The following is an 8,244-nucleotide window of genomic DNA, read 5'->3' as shown; positions in this document are numbered from 1 at the left end:
AGACCTAGACTTTGAAATTCATTATACATATATATATATATATATATATATATATATATATATATATATATATAGTCATTGAGCATTAAGAAGTAGTTTGTGCATTGGTATTGGTCTAAATAATTTTTCTAATAAATAAGATGCTTTCATGACCTATCTGAAGACAATATTTTGATGGCTTTCCCTAAACTGTAACATTGGGAAAGAAAAAGATACTACATTGATAAAAGTTCTCTGTTGAAGAATTCCTGGCATTGCTGAATTGATAAGAATGTTATTTTAAATGTGAAATAAAATACATTTGCTTATTTAAAAATGTCTTCAGAAAGCAAATATTTTCTTAAAAACATACATATGTAATCCATACTATTTTAAATACTTGTAAACTCTTTAAAGTTTCCCAAAAAGGAATTAGAAAGGGATATTTAATAATGAAGGTAAATTTAAGTCTTTTTTATATCATTTACCAAACTTCTGCAGGATAGTTAGGTTACTTCCAAGATGGACAGTTTACTACCTTCTTAACTGTGTAAATAATAAAACAAACAAAAAAAATATTTATTAATCAGGTCAATGATAGTTTAATATTTTAAAAGTAAACTTTTAAATTTTTATGTTTTGTCAATATGTAGTTCACACTCTGTATTTTAGGTGTGATATTTTAAATCCAAAATCCATTTTATGATATTTATTAATTTGTATCTTGTATATAAATAAAATAAATGTATATTAGTGAAATAGTTTAGGAATTTCAAAAATTTACTTATACCAAAACCACACAACTTCTTATATGCAACACATGGCCATTAACATTACAGTTTTTGGCCTTTTTATAAGGTAGCTTACATAAAAAGAAAGTTGCTTATTCCTTGTCTGTCCTAATCTATGAAGTGTTGTAATCAACAGACCCCATCCCATAGGTTTTCACTGTGTATTTAAAGCATACTTGATACCTCCCTTCATGAAAGGTGAACAAACCTGAAATTCCCACCTAGAAAAAAAATGTTAACTCAGAATTATCAAATCCTGAAGTTTAAGCAGATGGACACCAGAAATGGATTATGGGCAACTCTTAAATCATTCACCTAACTACATAGTATAGGAAGTTACAGTGTTGGCCGAAAGAAGACACAGGTTTCTCACTAAATTTTGTTTCAAAGGGTTTCAAAATTCTGTGACAGATTTTTGATCATGTTTTTATTAAAAAGTATTGATTTTAAAGACTAATAACTTAAAGCCACCACACACACACACACACACATACACACACAAATGATCGACAAAATGTTCCTCTTTCCTTCTGAAGGTTTTTCAATGTATTGTTATTATTTCATTAACTAGTCATTTACTATTCAACTTAAATCACCAGTTGATACAGACAGTTCTGAGATGGGTCTTCTACCTGCCACCCTAATCTTCTAGATTAAGGTGGCAGGTATTACGGATAGTGTTCATCCTGAGCTTTCTGGGCAGACACGGTGACCTTGACAGCTCCAGCAGCCTCCTTTTCCACTATTTTGATGACACCCACAGCAACTGCCCATCTCATGTCATGAACAGCAAAACGATCCAGAGGAGGATTATCAGAGAAGCTCTCAACACACATGGGCTTGCCAGGAACTATTTCTATGGTGGCAGCATCACCAGGTCTCAAAAATTGGGGGCCATCTTCCAGTTTCTCTCCAAATAGCAATCAATCTTTTCCTTCAGCTCAGCAAACCTGCAAGTAGTGTGAGCTGTGTGACATCCTGCACAGGTCCATAGCCAGCATTGATTTGCCCTGGGTGGTTCAGGATAATCACCTGAGGCTTGAAGTCAGCTGCTTCCATTGCTGTGTCACCGTTGCTGTCACCAGCCACATTGCCAGAATGAATATATTTGAGAGACACATTCTTGACATTGAAGCCCATATGGAAGAGCTTCACTCAAAACTTCATGGTGCATTTTAACAAACTTGACTTCAGTTGTAACATTGACTGGAGCATAGGTGACCACCATGCCTGGTTTGAGAACACCAGTCTCCACCTGTCCCACAGGGATAATACCAACATCAACAATTTTGTAGATGTCCTAGAGGACAGCCAAAGGGCTGATCAGTTAGATGAGTTGGTAGCAAAATGCAACCCAGAGCTTCAAGCAGCATGGTTCCATGGGCATTGCCATCTTTATGGGTGAATTTCGATCCCTTAAACCACGACAGTTTAGCATTTGGCTCCAGCACGCTGTCATCGTTTCTACCCAAAATTAACACAAATGCTACTATGTTAGGGTTGAGCCAATTTTTTTAATGTAGGTGCTGACTTTTTTTTTTTTTTTTTTTTTTTTTTTTTTTTTCATTGGCCTCTCACTGTTGTGGCCTCTCCTGTTGTGGATCACAGGCTCCAGACGCGCAGGCTCAGAGGCCATGGCTCACAGGCCCAGCTGCTCTGCGGCATGTGGGATCTTCCCGGACCGGGGCACGAACCCATCTCCCCTGCATCGTCAGGCTGACTCTCAACCACTGCACCACCAGGGAAGCCCCGCTGACTTTTTAACAGTATCCTTGTACAACTTCTGGCTGAAAGAATCTATTTTGTTAATATCAACATTTAGTTGTTTCATACCCAATGTGTAGGTCAGAAGGGCATGCTTCCAGGTCTGCTTGTTCTTGGATAAACCTGTTTCAAATTCACTAATACCAGCAGCAACAATCAAAACAGTACAATCAGCCTGTGATGTGCCTGTGATCATGTTTTTGATTAAGTCTCTGTGTCCTGGGGCATCAGTGAAGTTCAAATAATACTTTTAGGTCTCAAATTCCCACAGGGAGATATCAATGGTGATATGACATTCATGTTCAGCCTTCAGTTTATCCAAGATGCAGGTATCCTTGAAGGAGCCATTTCCCATCTCAGCAGCATCCTTCTCAAACTTATTGATGGTTCTTTTGTTGATCCACCACATTTGTAGATCCGATGTCCAGCAGTGGTCTACTTGCCCCAATGTAAGTGTCCAACTATAATGATGTTGATATGAATTTTTTTTCTTTCCCATTTTAGCTTAGATTTAGTGGTGATTTCACAACACCTGTCTGGTGATAAAATTATTGTAAAAAAGCTGTGAAGGAAATCTTTACAATCTTGGATTCCACCCACAGTCTTCAAATGATATATGTAACACATGATTTTACACATAAACATGAAATTAGCTTTTACCTTGTCTGTGGCTGTTCAGTCTTATTACCTGAGAAGTCTGGAACCATGGTATTAAACTTGACCAAGAATATACTAAATAGTAGGACAACTTATCTGACAAATTATCCCCACAGAGGTCACCCTGTACTAGCTTACCTACATTGTTATTAAAAAAGCATAGATGTTATTTTTGTTTGTTTGTTTTTGTTTGTTTTTAGTTTATATAGCCTGGCTTTAGCTGCAAACTTAGTATCTCACACATATTTTGATGGTACATTTTAGTACTCTGCGTTGCCTTTATGCAGTCCTTTATGAGTCCTTTCCATATCCAGTCGTGTGTAACAGCTGCAGTTGGTGATATGGGAAAGATAAATGAAATTGTCCTTTGATGCAAATTTGGCTCCTAGGCCATCCCTGGTTTGAGGTCACACAAGTCTATAAGAAGAGAATGTATGAATGAAACTAGTAGATCTAACAATAGCTAAGTTGGCTTTTTAAAAGGTGAAATTGATCAAGAATTCTGTATTTTGGATTGCTTGGGCTGTTTTAGTGAAAATAAAAGGAAGTTTTAAAAAAATCAATGGCTGCCAGAGATTCTCTTAAAAACGAAGAGACATGATTCCAAAGGGGAGTCAGGAAGACACACCACCCTTTGATACTAAGTAGAATTCTTCTTAGGCTTTAAAAATATTAAACATGCTAGTATATTTGTATTCATTGTGTGATGGTAACAAAGTATCCCCTAAATTTAGATCTTCAGCTCATTGTTATTCATGCTCTGATAAAAGCAACTCTAACTGTCTGGGCTCTTGCTGACCCTCCTGTTGAGGAGGGGTAGGATAATTTGAGGGAGGCTGTTAGCTCAGGTAAACCAAATGTGATTAAATTATGAGAAATATTTTAAATTATTTTGGAAAGAGAAAGCAAAACGAAAACACTGAATAACTTTAGTACAATTAAACCAGTGGGAGGGTTTGTATAGTTTACTTAAAATGAAATAAAGTTGGAGATAGATGAAGTAGTTATAAAAATTTTAATAGATTATAGTAAATACTAGGTGGTCTGGCTGGTCTATCAACTCCTTGGACTATGAAAATAACAGAAGAGAACATATTCACTTAATTTTTCCTAGCTTAAATGAATTTTTAAAATGTAATAATGACACAAATGTGAAAACTTTGGTCTCTTCAGGATAAGTGCTGATTAAAACGGTGTGAAAAAAAGAGAGAATTATGATTCTGAGAGATGGGCTGGTCAAAGTCTCTTGAGGAGCTAGGAGTAGAAGGGGCTGGAGAACCTTTTTATTGATATGGGTTAAATGGCCTGAGGGAGATAACTATCAGATACTAGTGCACAATGTCCTCTTATACCCAAGTTTGCTAATGAAGTTGCTAATTAAAGGTTAAAGGATGACCAACAAGGACCTAGTGTATAGCACAGGGAACTCTGCTTCATATCATGTAACAACCTAAATGAGAAATGAATTTGAAAAAGTATAAATACATGTATATATATATATATATATATAACTGAATCACTTTGCTGTACACCTGCAACTAGCATAGCATTGTTAATCAACTATACTCTAATATAAAATAAAAAGTTTAAAAAAAAGAAGATAGGGGAGATAGAAGCTGTTAAAAGGATTAAAGTAGAAAAAAACACGTGAAAGCCTTGTGTAACTATTATGACAATCTTGCCTAGTATATTCAATTATTGTTTCCTTTTAATGTGGTAATTTTGTTTGCAATTAAACATGTTTAGTAAACACTAAATTCTTAAAAAAATAAAATAAATAAAATAAAATAAAAGTTAAAGGATGATGAGTTTGTTAGGGGATATGTTGATGCAATTCTGGAAGCTTATATACAAAAATATGACTCAAAGTAGAAATTTATAAATGGAAGTACTGTATACTAATGCATTCTCTACCAGAAAGTATTATAGGAATGGATGTGATGTCTGAATGGGGAATATTTTCCCCACTCCTAAAACATTGAGAAAAAGAAAGCCCTGAGAATCTGCTCTTCACTTGTTTTAATGTGGTGTCCTTGATGGGAAGCTTTAAAATTATCTAAACCCACTCAAGTGGCTAATTTAAAACATTATAGGATGTTTGGGTATCATCAAGAAAATTTGGCTTTATTTAAGGATGTTTCAGTTTCACCTGTATTAGTACCCCAAAAGTCTTGTTTAATATTCCAGTGTTATATGTGAGGAAAGCTGATGAATCCTGAAGTTTAATCATAGGCTAAAAGGGATTAAATAAAGTGTTGCCTTAATAGTATTCTATATCCAATATGGTCTTAACAGTTCAAACTGTGCAACGTGCTAAAAGAAATCCATATTCTGTGAACAATTTGGTTATTTTTCCCAGTTACTTTTTCAAGAGGAAGCCAAAGTAATTTGTATACATATGGAGTGGAACCCAAAACATACTTACCGTACATTCACACAGATATATAGAGATCCTGCTGATTATTGGCAAAACCTGCTCTGAAGAGACTTAGATTTGACTAAGTGAAAAAAAATACCAAAAATTCAACATATCAATGATATGGTGTTGACAACTCAATCTGAAGATCAAATGGACTGAACTAAATGCTGGTTAATCTTATGATCAGAGGGTCGTAGATTAACACAGCTAAACTACAGAGACAGGAAATAAATGATAAGATTCTTAAAAATTACCTGGACCAGAGACACTAAAGATGTACCTTAAACAACCAAAAATAAGTTATTTTCTTTGCCAGCTCAAAGATGAAAGTAAAGCATGAAGATTGATTGAGTTGTTGGTTTCTGGAAAAATCACATATCACATCTGAGAATTTTATTAGTCCCTTTTTAGAGAAGTACTAGGGAAATAGATGATTTTTTTTTTCCAGTACGCAGGCCCCTCACTGTTGCGGCCTCTCACGTTGCGGAGCACAGGCTCCAGATGCGCAGGCCCCAGATGCGCAGGCCAGCCCTGCATTCCATACCCCTTCCTCTCCCTGGGCTGAGTGAGCCAGAGCCGAATCAGCTGCACCTTTAATCCCCTCCAGTCTGGGAAAAGAACAGATGCCACAGGGTGACCTACATGCAGAAGCAGGGCCTAAAGCAAAGCTGAACCCCAGGAGCTGTGTGATCACAGAAGAGAAAGGGAAATTTTTCCATGTGGCCTCAAGAGCATCAGATTAAATCTCCACAATCAACTTGATGTACCCTGCATCTGTGGAACATCTGAATAGACAACAAATCATCCCCAAATTGAGGCAGTGGAAATTGGGAGCAACTGTAGACTTGGGGTTTGCTGTATGTGACTGACTAGTTTCTAATTTTTATGTTATCATAGTATAGTTTTAGCACTTGCTATCATTGATGGATTTGTTCATTGGTTTGGTTGCTCTCTTCCTTTTTTCTTTAGGATTATTATTATAACTTCAAAAATTTTTAATAACATTATTTTATTATATTACATATGTATTTTTTATTTATTTATTTTTCTCCCTTTTTTTCTGAGCCATGTGGCTGACAGTGTCTTGGTGTTCCAGCCCACTGACAGGCCTTAGCCTCTGAGGTGGGAGAGTCAAGTTAAGGACATTGGGCCACCAGATACCTCCTGGCCCTACATAATATCAATCAGTGAGAGCTCTCCCAGAGATCTCCATCTCAATGCTAGGACCCAGCTTGCTTCAATGACTAGCAAGCTCCAGTGTTGGACACTCCATGCCAAACAACTAGCAAGATAGGAACACAAAACTACCCATTAGCAGAGAGGCTGCCTAAAATCATAATAAGTTCACAGACACCCCAAAACACATGACTGGATGTGGTGTGCCCACCAAAAAGAACAGATCCAGCCTCATCCAACAGAAGACAGGCACAAATTCCTCCACCAGGAATCCTACACAACCCACTGAACCAACCTTACCTACTCAGGGCACACACCAAAAACAATGAGAACTATGAACCAGAAGCCTGAAAAAGGAGACCCCCAAAACAGTAAGTTAAGCAAAATGAGAAGACAGAGAAATACACAGCAGATGAAGGAGCAAAGTAAAAACCCACCAGACCAAACAAATGAAGGGGAAATAGGTAGTCTAATTGAAAAATAATTCAGAGTAATGAGAGTAAAGATGATCAAAAATCTTGGAAATAGAATGGAGAAAATACAAGAAATGTTTAATAAGGATGTAGAAGAACTAAAGAGCAAACAAGCAATGATGACCAAAACAATAAATGAAATTAAAAATTCTCTAGAAGGAATCAATAGCAGAATAACTGAGGCAGAACAACGGATAAGTGATCTGGAAGATAAAATAGTGGAAATAACAACTGCAGAGCAGAATAAAAGAAAAGGCGATGAAAAGAATTGAGGACAGTCTCAGAGACCTCTGGAACAACATTAAACACACCAATATTCGAAATATAGGGGTCCCAGAAGAAGAAGAGAAAAAGAAAGCGACTGAGAAAATATTTGAAGAGTTTATACTTGAAAACTTCCTTAATATGGGAAAGGAAATAGTCAATCAAGTCCAGGAAGCACAGAGTCCCATACAGGATATATCCAAGGAGAAACACGCCAAGACACATATTAATCCAACTAACAAAAATTAAATACAAAGAAAAAATATTGAAAACAGGAAGGGAAAAGCAACAAATAACATACAAGGGAATTCCCATAAAGTTAAAAGCTGATTTTTCAGCAGAAACTCTGCAAACCAGAAGGGAGTGGGAGGACACATTTAAAGTGATGAAAGGGGAAAACCTACAACAAATATTACTCTCCCAACAAGAATCTCATTCAGATTTGATGGAGAAACTAAAAACTTTACAGACAAGCAAAAGCTAAGAGAATTCAGAAGCACCAAACCAGCTTTACAACAAATGCTAAAGGAACTTCTTTAGGCAGGAAACACAAGAGAAGGAAAAGACCTACAATTAAGAAAATGGTAATAGGAACATACATATTGATAATTACCTTAAAGGTAAATGGACGAAAAGGTAAATGGATGAAATCCTCCAACCAAAAGACATAGACTGGCTGAATGGATACAAAAAGAAGACCCGTATATAAGCTGGCTAAAAG

General features: G+C 36.3%; 1 pseudogene; it reads right to left on the bottom strand.

Moving 5' to 3' along the window:
• Positions 1 to 1,438: 1,438 nt before the first annotated feature.
• LOC113624475 (elongation factor 1-alpha 1 pseudogene) lies at positions 1,439 to 3,241 on the bottom strand (annotated as a pseudogene).
• Between the last annotated feature and the right edge of the window lie 5,003 nt (positions 3,242 to 8,244).

Source organism: Aethalodelphis obliquidens, unplaced genomic scaffold, assembly GCF_003676395.1.
Source record: "Aethalodelphis obliquidens isolate GAN/ISIS:26980383/991018 unplaced genomic scaffold, ASM367639v1 scaffold1, whole genome shotgun sequence".
Lineage (NCBI taxonomy): Eukaryota > Metazoa > Chordata > Mammalia > Artiodactyla > Delphinidae > Aethalodelphis > Aethalodelphis obliquidens.
Note: the sequence above shows the minus strand (reverse complement) of the source record. Positions and strands in the feature narration are given on the sequence as shown.